Source organism: Gadus morhua, chromosome 11, assembly GCF_902167405.1.
Source record: "Gadus morhua chromosome 11, gadMor3.0, whole genome shotgun sequence".
Classification (NCBI taxonomy): Eukaryota; Metazoa; Chordata; class Actinopteri; order Gadiformes; family Gadidae; genus Gadus; species Gadus morhua.
The window spans coordinates 21,318,861-21,332,868 of NC_044058.1; the positions used below are offsets into that span (position 1 = coordinate 21,318,861).

The 14,008-nt window shown below is 47.5% G+C and overlaps 1 protein-coding gene across 1 annotated transcript in view; it reads right to left on the bottom strand.

The window, feature by feature from the left end:
- The window catches only part of LOC115553642 (CUB and sushi domain-containing protein 3-like), a 251,189-nt gene that overhangs the window by 120,184 nt on the left and 116,997 nt on the right, over positions 1–14,008 (bottom strand).

Consider the following 14,008-nt stretch of genomic DNA (forward strand, 5'->3'; position numbering starts at 1 on the left):
CATTTCTTTCCACTTTATAACAAATACTGGGTGTATCATTACGCTATACACTCAAATTGGATGAAATCAAAGACACAAAATATGCAATTGTAAGACCTGCAGACGAATAATTGCATCGAAGAATAATTCATTTAATCATACTCCTCACAGTCAGAGCAGATCAAACCTCTCACAGATTTAGCATTGATCCCCTGTTTGCGTTTCATTGGAACAGCCACAATCCCCCCCAAGTAAAAGCGACTCTCCTCTAAGCCGGGATTTGTCTTGAGCAAGGTGTGTGCAGAGCACAATGAAAACGCTGAAAGGGCTTCGGATGAAACGCCACACATTCCCCACTGAACACTCATGAGGATAGACAGATGCAAAAATTTAGAAATCGCATTATTATACCAACGTCTGGGGGGGGGTAACCGCATGTATTACGCCGGGAACGGGACGAAATCGTTACAAGCTGCCGGGCTGCTTTTCAGCACGCCGACTGAAGCGTGCACACGCCACACTGTGGTGTGGTGGCATCCACCTGCATCGTGTCGGTCCCCTCTCTCTGCTCTGCATGTTGATTACGCAGGGAGGAAGCACAGCCAGCCTCCCGCGTCACAGGCTGCCGAACGCTCCGACGTTGCCAAGAGGACCCCCGTAATCAGTTGGCGTGGCGGAATGACGAATAATGATTGTTGGTGAATAAATAAAACATTACCCATTCATACTCATCTCGACTGCCTCGAGGCTTATACCGGGGCTACGCTGTGCCCTTAAATCAAACTGTCAAAAAACACGCACGACGATAAACAACGTCTGAAATATGAAAATCTGTCGCCGGTGTCTCGGAAGAGGTATACATCTACCCGATGGTGGGGTAAACTAAACGCGGTGTGATTAAAATATATATGGGAAATGACACATGAATTATGCACCAGGTTATTTACAAGGTGTTGTACAAACTCCTCTGATCTTTCTATAATGAAGTGAGGGGTGACATCTATAGGAGATCTAAAGCAAACAAGGTCTGTATATACTGTCCTGCATGAATATTTCCAATTAGCCGCACCTTGTTTACAGAGCCTTGGAATAATCTGATTTCTCTCTCCAGGACCGAGTAAACGGTCATGAATGAATGGTTGAATGGACTGGGAAATGCCAGGGGGGGGGGGAGAAAGGTGGAGCAACAGTGTGTGTGTGTGTGTGTGTGTGTGTGTGTGTGTGTGTGTGTGTGTGTGTGTGTGTGTGTGTGTGTGTGTGTGTGTGTGTGTGTGTGTGTGTGTGTGTGTGTCGCACATAACGTTTACTTATGTGCTTATGTGCAAGTGTGTGTCGGGGGTTCACGGACACAGATAACGGTCTCAATCTCACACTCTGCTGCCCAGGCGTCATAGTAAAGCCGAACACTCAGCAGGTTTCTCCCTGTCGTTACCTTCATTTTATTTTGAAGAGGTGGATTCTAGAACTGCACCTCTTAGCCTCCACCCAACGACGACACACGTAAACACATGAAAAAAAAAATAGGGCAACTGGCTCACTGCAAGACAGAGCCATTGCAAACCCCTTGACACAATTTAATGTCGAAATATCAACTTTCGATTTTGGCGTTTTGTGTTTTTTCTGTTACAATCAGCGCCCCGAACACGTTAATTAATCTGTAGGGTAGGCAATGTTCCCCTCTCTCGTGTGACATTCTCAAAAAAAATAAAGAGCAACCAGCATATTTGCTTCATTTGGATAATTAGTAATCTCATGCAGCCAGCTGTTCGTAAAATCGGGCAAAGTCTGGGGAAATTTAAGCCCAAAAAGTAGGAAAGCGAAAAGGGCGTCACAGTCGGGCTGGCAAACTTTCTAGAAGCAATGAACGGAGATTCGGGTGGAGGTTGGGGTGAAGGCGGAGTGGAGTTAACCAGGGGTTACGTCTCAGGGGGGCGGGGCCAACGCCATTCAAACGCCGGCCTCAGGATTTTCACGTTTCTTTCTCTCAAAGCTTTGAGAAGTGACCCTCTTTTGGGCTTGCTAAATTTGAGTATTACCACACCGGATGATTGGGTCAATCGAGAAAAACGTTTTTTTTGTAGCGGAGAGCGAGACTCTCGTCTTTGTTAGTCGGTAAAAAAAAAATACCCATTACGATTTGTATGGGCGTCCTTCATTGCAGAGCCTCGAACACCACGTCCCTCCTGACCCCATCGTTGCGTCGGTAAAAGAAAAAAGCATGGCTCCGAGTGTGAGGGGTGATGACAATTTCAGCGAACTGACAACTGGTTAATCTCACAGCTGAATGACAAAAAAGAGCAGCGGAGAGTGCAAGGCTTTGCACGATATTGCGGTTCAATTCTGCTCCTCTCCCCTAGTGACAGGGATCAAATGAACGGCACACTTTTCCCCAGCTGCATTCAGCAGCTCATGCAGATCCACTCAAGTACACTCTCATTTCCACAAAGCTCTGTAGAGAAGACCCTGTGTGTTCAGTGGTGGACCCTCCCCTCTGCACACTCACACACACACATTTACACACAATACCATAATCACACACGTAGACACACAAAACCGTTCACACATACACAGGCACGATACCATACACAAACACGCACACACGCACATCCCACCTCAGCAGCAACTCCTCCGGGCAGAATACACAGGCCGGGGCCGACTTGAAACAGTTTTTAAAACACTCTCTACTAATGCAGGCAGTAACCAAAGGTAAGGGAAGCGGCAACATGTGTTCTCCCCCTCCGGCGATAAATTATGGAAAAGCAACCTGTCATCTTCATTTTGCAGAAGGAAGCAAGCTTGCCTGGCATATTGGCTCAGAGCACATCGATGTACGTTGTTAAACCAGCCGTAGATGTTGGAGCGGGGGAGAGAGAGACAGAGAGAGTGAGTCACAAATAAGATGGAAGAAAAGGGAGCAGCAGCAGCAGCAGCAAGGTTGGGTGAAAGAATTTAGATGTGTTTTATAATATAGGTGGTGGTTGTGTTGGCGAGACAACACGGACTGAATGTCAACATCCGCCAACGAGAGATGACTTGTAGCCGAGGCAAAGAGAGCCACAACATCCAACAGGTTCTGTGTATCCCACACAGGTCTGAGAGGGTCTGCACACACAGACAGACAGACAGACCACAGAGAGAGAGACACACACACACACACGCACACACAGAGAAACACAACGACAGAGACCCACACACACACACACACAACAACAGAGACCCACACACACACACACACACAGAGAAACACACAACAGAGACGCACACACACACAACGACAGAGACCCACACACACACACACACACACACACATAGAGAAACACAAAACAACAGAGACGCACACACACACACACACACACAACGACAGACGCACACACACACACACACACACACCACGACAGAGACACACAAACACATACACAGAGACACACACACACACACACACACACACACACACAGAGACACACACACACACACACGTGCGCACACACAACGACCGAGACGCACACACACACACACACGCACACACAACGACAGAGACACACAAACACACACACAAACACACACACACGGCCATCTCTCCGTTAGGCAGTAAGTCAGCCTTTTGTCTTAAGACGGAGTGAGAGCTGCTCCCCGAGGACAGACCCACCGCCGCAGCATTTGCATACCAGTACTGTATTATGCAGATCGGCTACACCTCAGCGATCCGCATCTGTGTGTGGTGGTGTCTGTATGTGATTTGGGGCTAAAACACACACATACACACACACACACATACAATGCCAAGATACGCCTGCCAGAAGTACAGTGTGGCTCATTTCTCCACTTTAATCTGAAGTTAGCCGACCATGACTCCAATCTGCTGCTCTGCTGTAATCAGGTCCAGCTATTAAGTCAATAAATCATTGTAAACTTGTTACCTAAATTATGCAGGACTATGATGAATCCCTTTGTCCTCTGGGTGTAGCGGCAGTCGGAGCCACATAACCGTCTCCCCGCTACAACAGAGACGTCTCTTCCCGTGCCTTTACTTATGCATACTTAATACCTGGCGTGTTTCACCTTATACGCAACCACAGTGATTAAGATCCTCTCCCCCCTCCCCCCCTCCACTCCCCCCCCCCATCGCACCTCAACCTAATTTACATTTACCTTTGGGCGTTGTGATTATGATCCGCACACATTATCTCGCGAGCCATTATTATTCACGTAGAGCCGCCAACACCGCCGCACAATAACTCGGGGGATCCTCATCACGTCCTGTGATGATCTTCCGTCAAGAAACAAACTGACGAATAAAACAAACCTATGTTTGTTCTCCAAATGTAGTGACGAGCCAGGAGTAGGCTGCTGTACTCCTCAGAGGTCGGTACTGGTTGCCTCTGAAGGACTAATGGGGGAACTGGCTGCTTAAATGGCACCAGTCAGACGATCAAACGGGTTTCGGTGGGCCTTAACGGCTCACCAGTGTCATTTGCTGGAACCGGAAAGGGGGAGGGAGCAGGGGGAGGGAGACGGGGGAGGGAGACGGGGGAGAAGGCTACGCGGGGCTGTAGCAAGGGCCCATATATTTTTAATGATCCATTATCACAGTAGAAATGCATTTGCCCATTTGGCAAGGAGAGTATGGCTGCTCCCTGGCACCGAGTTGGACAGAATTGTTTTGCCGTCATTAGAGAGAGCCCCACGAATGGCGAGCCATGCCCAGCGTGCCCACATGCAAAATGCATTTTAATGACTTTACAAAACCCATCATCAATTACCGCTAGAAAGGTTGAGGCGGTGGGGGAAGTAGTTCCAACTGTCAGAGAGCACGCGGCAAATGCTACAACACCGTTATAGATTAGCGTGTGGAATCGGCAACACGCTCAGAGAGGCTCGTATGCTAAAGAAAATTAGAAAAACAAAAGGCTGTTAAAAAACGACCGGAAGAACAAAGTTCTGTGGAAACAGCATTAATGTTTTTCGATTAGAAAATATGAATGAAATAATGCGAAATATATATTATTAAAAAATAGCAACACGTGGGCCATCCCCTGTACTCAGTTCTATCCGTCTGGTGACTTAACACTCGTCTTTACAACACTGTTTCTTATTCGCTCTCTTACCTAACCTTGCTGACTGCGGGGAGAATAGAGCCTCCTTCACAGCAAACGACTCAACTGGTCTAAAGCGCTCACCTGGTTGGTCCCGGCATTGCTAATTCATCTCTGTGTGCTTCTAACCCCGGGCTTGGGGGACGCCCAGATGCTTTACATACACCTGCATTAATAATGGCATGGCAACTAGCCCACAAACATCGTCAACAGATGTTACCCTTTATAATAACGAATGCATCGGAGGAGAAACATTTAAAGGGTAAACCCTACACATCGCATATGTTAAGAATCACCACCTGGGATGTACCAATTCCCCGACCTTAGCACACCCACATTATATTACATTACTACATAACGCTGTTAGACATTATGCAAAAGCTCAACAGCGTGATATTTACTGCCTCCATCTTGGCATTTGAGTGGGTTAGGGTTGCGTAAATCACTTGGTCTAAAACAACAAGTGTGTGTGCGTGATTGGAAGGAGGGGGCGATGGTGGGATTGTGGAATTGCTACATTCCGATTCCCCACCGGAAGTCCCCATCACATGTTTTTAATGAGCAGATCATTTGCGAGGGTTAGATTGATACGTACCTGCTAATCCCGCTTAATTAGGCAGGCAGCTGGCGCTCAGTCATCACAGATGCTCACAACGCACAGTAGCAGATTTCAAGGCACCGAGAGACCGCCCGCCTTTTCCATGTGTTTGAAATGGTCGACACGGGGGCCAGCGTGACTAACACGAGGCCTTTGTCTCGTCGGTCGCCCACCATGCATTTAAAGATTAGGACTAAGAGGAAAGAAGTGGGCGGCATGTGGCCCAGGAGGTAGAGCGGGGGGACTTGTTAACAGGAATGTTAGCTAGTTCGATCCCCGGCTCTTCTTAGAGCGTCGAGGTGTCCCTGAGCGAGACAATCATCCCTATCTGCTTCCGACGAGCTGTCGCCTTACATGGTTGACTCCGATGTTGGTGTGTGAATATGTGCATGAATGGGGGTTGTGGGATGTTAAATGCAACATTTTAAAGCGCTGATTAGAAAACTGGTTAGAAAAGCTCAGCATAAATCCAGTCCATTTTCCATTTACGTGTATCGGTAAGACATCATGTTTTGAATAGACGTTGATTTATTTTGAGTTTATATGCCTCTGTCGAGTCATGTTCATGTTACAGCCCTACAATTACCTATGGCTGGCAGGTTTTAAACACAGCCGTCACTGTGACCGGCCCCATCCTAGAATGAATCTCCTGTTTAAGCCGTAATCGCAGAGATACAGTCTCATGCATTTATCCCGATCTAAAAACGCATCGACATCCACCGCGGTGTGATGTTATTCCACTAACCCTTTTTTTATCAAACCAGGGCGGCATGAGAAAAGAGAGAAAAGCAGAGCTGCGGGGCGGAATATAGATGATTTGATTTACTTGCAGCTCCATAGATGTTGTTGATCCTATTCCTTTGTGTCCACACATCCTCCAAATGTACACAAACCGCATTCAACCTAATCCTCAGCAGGACCTGTGTGGAGATGTTCCCCATGAATTGCTAATGTGTTTCTATGTACATGCGGCCTCGTTACACAACCGATCTCACTGGTTTATTTCAAACCCGAGGAATCCTCGGTGGAACGACAGCACCTCAACACAGACAACCTTCGGCTGAGCCTTCAGCAGAAACTATTTCAGCTGTGGCTCTCACTTTGGCCTTTTGTGTTTCCCTGGAAAAAGTTTTGTGGCGGCAAGTTAGAACGTTAATCATCATTCAGAAACGACTATGATAGATGTCTCATGAATACCGGAAACTATATTAGGGAATTACGCAACGCACAGCCCCCAGGAAAGAAGCGAGCAGGTCTGGTCTGCTAGCAGACTGCGTGATATAACCTCCCATCCCAGCTCGATGCAGCTTGACGAGTGCGATGCCCGTGTTAATTCCCTGTAATTCTAGCCACCTGTTCTTTATTTATCAAGTCTGTTAATCATCTCGGGTTCCATTCCAGACTCGGCTGGTTGTTGGCTGTCCGAAACTCTGGTGCGTCTCGACGGAGGGAGAGCTTAATAGGTTGGAAAACAGACAGAAGTTGCAAGTCATGCCAGGCAGGCAGGCAGCGTGTCGCAGGGCTGTGGGGGGCGGATCGCAGACAGGCGATCCGCTGCATGGAGCGAATCTTATAATATATATACTGCCTGTATCCATTTAGGTAAATGATGGCAATCGTCGCACTACTGATCATCCCTGGAAGGAGGGATCCCAAACTCTACGTTCCTTCTCAAGATTTCTTCCTTGCTAATTAAGGGAGCATTCTCTTGCCCTCTGGGGGGCTAGGGGCAAGGAGGTGTCATATATTTATGGCCCGTTAAGCCCTTTGAGACTCTAACTGTGATTAAGGGCTACACAAATAAAATTGCAGTGAAAATTGCACCCTCACCCCGCCCACCCACCCAGAGCTACTTTACCTCCACTCCCCAAAGGCATGAGGCGTACCTTGGGCCCAACACTCGGGAGGAGAAAGAGGTGTTGAGAGGCACTTCGAACAGGCGCCGGTTGAAAGGTAAGAAAAATGGCAGCATATGTTTGCCCCCTTCCGGCGATGAATTATGGAAGAGCTCTGTGTGGTCGTCTTTGCTTTTGGGGCGAGAGGGGGCTTCTGAGGTTCCCGGGCTGTGACAGGACATGAGCCCCATTTCCAGAGAACCAAAGGATTACGTTGACAGCGCGGGGCCCATATATTTTTCATGATCCATTATCAAGATGACATCGTGACAAGGCTTTTTCCCACCGTGAAGCGTGACTGCACATATGGGTAGCGGCCACATAAAATCCAATCACGGGTTTCTCGGGGAAGGAGGGACTCGCCCATGTGTGGAGTGAATGAGTAAATGAGCTGGTGTTTAAAGGCAGAGAGGAGGAGAGGAATGAGAGAGTGGGAAGCAAGCAGGGCCGAACCAAAGAAACCCAAACGGGGGGGAAAACTTGGCAGAGATCTCCAATAGAGATAAGGTAATCCAAAGGGAAAGCACCGAAGAGCATACTAACGTGGTAAGGAGCGGTCTGGGACCAACACACACGATATGACGGAGGTAAATAGAAAGAGGTTGAGATGCATTTCAACATGAATAATGTAAACTCCTGAGAGAGCCAAACATGGCATAAACAAAAAGGCATATTAATGACATATGCCCGTCTTTCTGCTCACATACAAGCCCACCCCTCTGGGGTGGGCTTGGAACGAGATCCCGTTAAGCCAGTGAAAGCCCACGGCCGGATTCTGATTAAGTTGTTTACATGGATCGCCTCGGAGCCGGCTAAGTCCGTACGGGGTCAGCGGCAGCCGGTTGTCCGGAGCCCACTCCATCTCGCCCTCCACCTCGTTCTCCCCTCCGCCTCCCGCTCTCTCTCTCTCCTCACACCTTCCTGATCCCAGTCATCCTCCGGAAAGGCTGCAGAAGCCACCCAGCCTCGGTGGTCCTCGTCCCCCCTTCGCTCGCGCTCTCGCTCTCTCTCTCTCTCTCTGGCTGTCCACCCCCTCGCTCCCCCCCCCCCCCCCCCCCCTCCCGCACTCGTTACATCCCAGATTTATTGCTGCAATCTGTCAGCGCTTCACGCATTGCCCCCCTGACGCCATCCCTTTGGCAATCATTATGCATATGTTGTCACTGGGATAATGTAGACACATATGCCACAGCCAGAAAACTCCCCTGGGCACAAGGAAATATGACCGGATACGGCAGGGGGATAAAAGGGGGGTGGGGGAAATTGAATTTACCAGCCAAAGTATTATTCGTAATATTATTATTAGCACCGGGATCGTTAGCGGTGTAGTGCTGCCTTGCAGCCCGGTCCCGCCTTGCTCCAGAAGACACATGTGGCCCGGGAGCACAGCGAGAAGATGACACTTTCATGGTAATTGAAAGCAGCTGAACGCCAGGTCAGATCGGACCCAAGAACGCCTGCATAATGAGCACACGGTCAATGTAGGGGGGGGAAACATGATAATGTGTTTTTTTGGTCTTTATTCCGAGCTCTAATGGGTGCAGGAGAGCGGTTTGATGTGCCGTGATCTACACTCTGAAGATCGTACACGAGAGGTACAAACGTGCACCCGACGGGCAATAGGAGTTAGGTTTCTTTGACCATTTCCTGTGATACAGGATTGTCTGAGCCCTTTGGGCTGCCGGCGAAGGTACTGACCATTGCAGTGACAATGCCAGGGGCCTTGGTGTTGACCAGTTCAGTGACAACGCCAGTGGCCTTGTTGTTGACCAATTCACCCACAATGCCAGTGGCCTTGGTGTTCTGCCTGCAAGCCATGCCGGCGATCACCATGGGTCCCAGTGATGGATCTGATGCATTTGGACTGGCCCTCTGGACATCTCATCCGTAGTCAACCCATATTTAACAGGCTATTCTCCATTGTCCAGTAGTTTTTAAGGGAAAGTGGATGCTCGGCAGGTGGGATAAACAACAGGATAGAAACACCATGGCTTCAGTGGCTCAAACTTTAACACACGCTCAAAAAAACCTTGCCGTGACCTCTGTTCTGAGCCAGCCTGAGGTCAACTGCGTTTCATTCTCTGCCGCGGCGAACTGTTCCCTGTCCCTCTCTCATGTCCTGTCCATAAATCGAAGAGCCCCAAGGTTATGCTCTAATGACACCAATCTTCTGCAAGATATTCCCTCATTTTGTGTTTTTTGCTTGCCGAGGTGTCGCTGGTGGTAGGGGGGGTGACTGCTGTCCCTTCGGTGTTCAATTTGATGACCGCTAAGGCCATAGGGCGTGACATCATATTCACACTCATCAAGCCAGTCAGGGAGCCCTCACACTCTGTGGACAGGGGGAGGGTGAGGTCGGGGTGCCTGGTCTCCCTGGAGTCTGTCGCCATCTTAGGATCAGAGCCCTCACTCATCTAATCACTTTGAAATTATATGCAATGATCCATCTTTTTGTGGACAAGTAGACCCTAAGCAGCCCAGAAAAAATGCCCACATAAAGGGGTCTTGCACCCCCAGAGAATGCAAAACCGGAAAGCTGAACCTCCTTGCGCCCTTGCCCTCACATGAGCGGTGTATTAAATCCCACGCTGGATAAATAAGACCCGATGTTGAGGGGCGCGGTCTCGGCCCCGCCACGCGCTGCAGCTCCCCCGGTGGAGCGTTGGTGCTCTGCGACGAACATGTGGCTTCAACAACATGGGAGCGGGTTGAAAAGGGGTTGAAGACGGAGCTACACTGGTGCTCTACGCTTGGGCTCCACGATGGAGCTTTGCTGTGTTTGGGCGGCAACAGAGCCACAAGAGAGGAGTGGGATGATCATCCATATTTCATGCAAACACTAATATTAATTGTTGCAAAGTAAAAACAATTCCTAATCAACTATTTCAAGGTTTTACTTGACAAAATAAAATGCAAATTGTGTTGTTTTTATCAATAACCACAAGTTTGTACAGGTCTTTTCCCCAAACAAATACAATATGCGATGAAAGAAGCCAGTGGTGGGCAAAATTTTGCCTATCCGACCCAAAATATATTAAATATTCACCAAGTAGAACAATAAAGGCCTCGGGCAACATCCTAGCCTTGACTAAATAAAAAAATCAATTTACCTTGATGTGTGGTGTGGAGCTTTCTCTTTTTGTGTGTGTATTAGCCTGCGTGTATGTGTTTGTGCATGTTTGTGTGTGTCTAAGCCTGTTTGTGTATACGTTTTTCTTGCAATTGTGTGTGTGTGTGTGTGTGTGTGTGTGTGTGTGTGTGTGTGTGTGTGTGTGTGTGTGTGTGTGTGTTATCTTATGCGTGTGCTGCGTACATGCATGTGCGTGATGTCGAGTGTGTGTGGGGGGGGCGCGGCACTGTCAGGTTAACTGTTGTTACTCCTAGGCAAATTGCATTCCCTTTTGGAAGTAAATAACAAACAAATGAATAAAAAAGTTGCATAGTGGCCACTGAACTGTGTGCAAACAGCACAATGCCGAGACCTGGGGGGCAGAGGAGTTCTGTTTGTTCACCAGCAGAGCCCAAGGCAAAGGTTTGCTGCCAACACAAATTCCTCTGCCATGCAACACGACGCCGCCACGCTGCTGTTTGAATTACGACCGGCAATTATTATTATTTCCGAGCGAATAATTGAAGAGGCTTCCAAGGGGGTCAAGGGATGCAGGAATGAAACCGCATGGCACGTGGAGGAAAAAGTATAACAAGAAATGTAGAAGCACAGAATTAATTAGAGAGCTGAGTGCATGTCTTGTTGAGTGCACAACGTATCTATCAGGGTTCGTAATGAATATGAAACCAAAACCTGATTATGGAAAATCATTGAGATGCGTGACGTTTTATTTCAGTGTTTCGACCGTCTAGTCAAGACAATGACCCCCGTTGTCCACCATACCTACTGGGGTTCACATTAAATCAACTGAAAGGGATGAAATTGGTAATTGGCAGCTCGGCAATGCAGAGGCATACACTCTTTTAGAGGTTTTCTCTCATGAGTGTCGCAAAAACCAGTGCGGTTCAATTCGACATTTCTAAACTAACTTCATTCTTGTACTTCCAGTACTTTTATGATTTGAAGTAAATTAACTGAAAACCCGCGCCTGCAGGCATTGCAATAACCTTAATGGACAGACAGTGATTGCAAGGCCAACATGAAGGCCTGTACGGTCTGACTTGAAGACGATGTGGAATGGCATTCGGAGCCGATCTTCCATGCCTCAGAGTAAAACAGCTAATTAGTGTAAGGACGAAATCTGGTGGAAATAGGATTTGATTCTCCATGTTTTGATTGGATCTTGAAAACCACACAGACCAGCTTCATGTTTGTATGCATGCGCGCGTGCGCATGTGTGTGTGTGTGTGTGTGTGTGTGTGTGTGTGTGTGTGTGTGTGTGTGTGTGTGTGTGTGTGTGTGTGTGTGTGTGTGTGTGTGTGTGTGTGTGTGTGTGTGTGTGTGTAAGCGTGTGTATGTAAGCGTGTGTGTATGTGTGTACCCCCTTTTAGGCTATCATTCATATTGTGCATTAAAAACATGGATCTATTTCACTGCATTTAATAAAAAACTAAAATAGAAAGACTTATTTGGGGATTTTCTTTGAATAGTGTGAACAGTATAGCTACGGATGACTAATAATTCAACCACTTTCGAATGTAATTTATTGCTGTCTCGGTATAAACACCCATCGGGAGAAATTACTTACATGCTGTGAAATGCTGCAAGGCCCATTATTATTTTTTACAGCTGGTGACAATATTTCTCAACCCTTACTTTACAACAATGTATTGCTGCTGGTTGGTAAGCAACACAAAACGCTCAGGTTAACACACACACACACACACACACACACACACACACACACACACACACACACACACACACACACACACACACACACACACACACACACACACACACACACACACACACACACACACACGCACACACACACACCGTGCCATGATTGCAAGCTAAGAATGAGAATCATTTCAATAGTGAAAATCAATTTGTGTTATGGTCGCACACCTAACGAATGTGAATAGGTTGAAGGGGCTACTTTTAGCGCAAACACCACATTATTCTCCCCACAATATATCATAAAATACCCACACGAGTGAATAAAAATAACACGCATTTATAAAATCAAACACAACCCAAATGACACTAAACATCCAAAGTGGCTCGCACCCTTTGTGCGCACAACACAACACAAAGCTAAACGGACTGTTCAATCAATAAAAGCATCACGACATAAAAGACTCCCGCGCACAGGATTCTCATAAACATCTTCAAATCATATTTCCCAAGGACTGTCCTGTCTCCGACGATGACAAAACGGGAGCAGAGACATCCGTATATGTGATGCACTCGTCCCCCTGGGTGTAAATCCCCCGTGTCCCGCGGACAGCATTGCGAGATGATATTTCCCACTGACCTTTCCCTGTCAGTTGAGCCATCTTGACACAACGTCTCAAAGGCTTAACAAACACCACAGGCCACAATAGGGACCGCGTCAGTCACATGCCTGGCTGCTACTGCATCACATACGTGGAGTGTGGACGGTGTGTATTCCGTCTGTGATCGTTTTTAAAAAAGTAAATACTTTTGCTGGAAGATTAAATGTCTCACAATAAGATATGATCTGTGTTGTAGGTGTTTATCACAGCCTCGTGCTTATCGCCTTAGCGTGTTGGCAAGATATGAGTTGTGTCGAGAAATCCACTTTTAAATAGTGACCGAACACTCAAACTGTAGGAATTTGTTTTGAAAGTTTAACTCAGGTCAAAACGGTGCTAAAAAGGATAAGAGGCTTTTAATGTAGTTGTACCTTCTCATACAAAATACGAATTGTATTCAGAAATATCCAAACACTCAAAAAGGGTTAACCCTAACCCTAACCCTAACTATTCACTCAAAACGGTTCTAAAATGGATAACCGTATGTTAACGCAGTTGTACCTGCTTCATAATGCAGTCTACCTCGAGTACAACATAACCGTTACTTATGTTACTTATGTTATGTCCCAAAACTGGTGTCGGGGTATCACCATCGTTATAACGACAAGCGCCCACATTTGAACCGCACTACACTCTTTGTGCTCATGTTTCCACCCATGGTTAATAGCATAGACAATCATCCCAGAAGGAGGACGGCTCCATCAGCACGATGCTTGTGCGGACCCGTGGATCCATAAAACCCAACGTGAACAAAGGAGAGTCGGACCCAAACTGCCCATAACTCGGGGCGGGTCGTTTGTCCGTCCGGTTCTGTACATTCAAATGCATCTCCGGCTCCCACACAACAATGAAAGTGTTCAATCAATGACTCACTCTACCTCTATATCCGACGGCGTTATGAGAACAGCATGATGAACAACCCCCCCCCCCCCCCCCCCCGGCAGCCATCTTTAACAGGACTTACATCGCAACATAGCATCTCTCTGAGACTC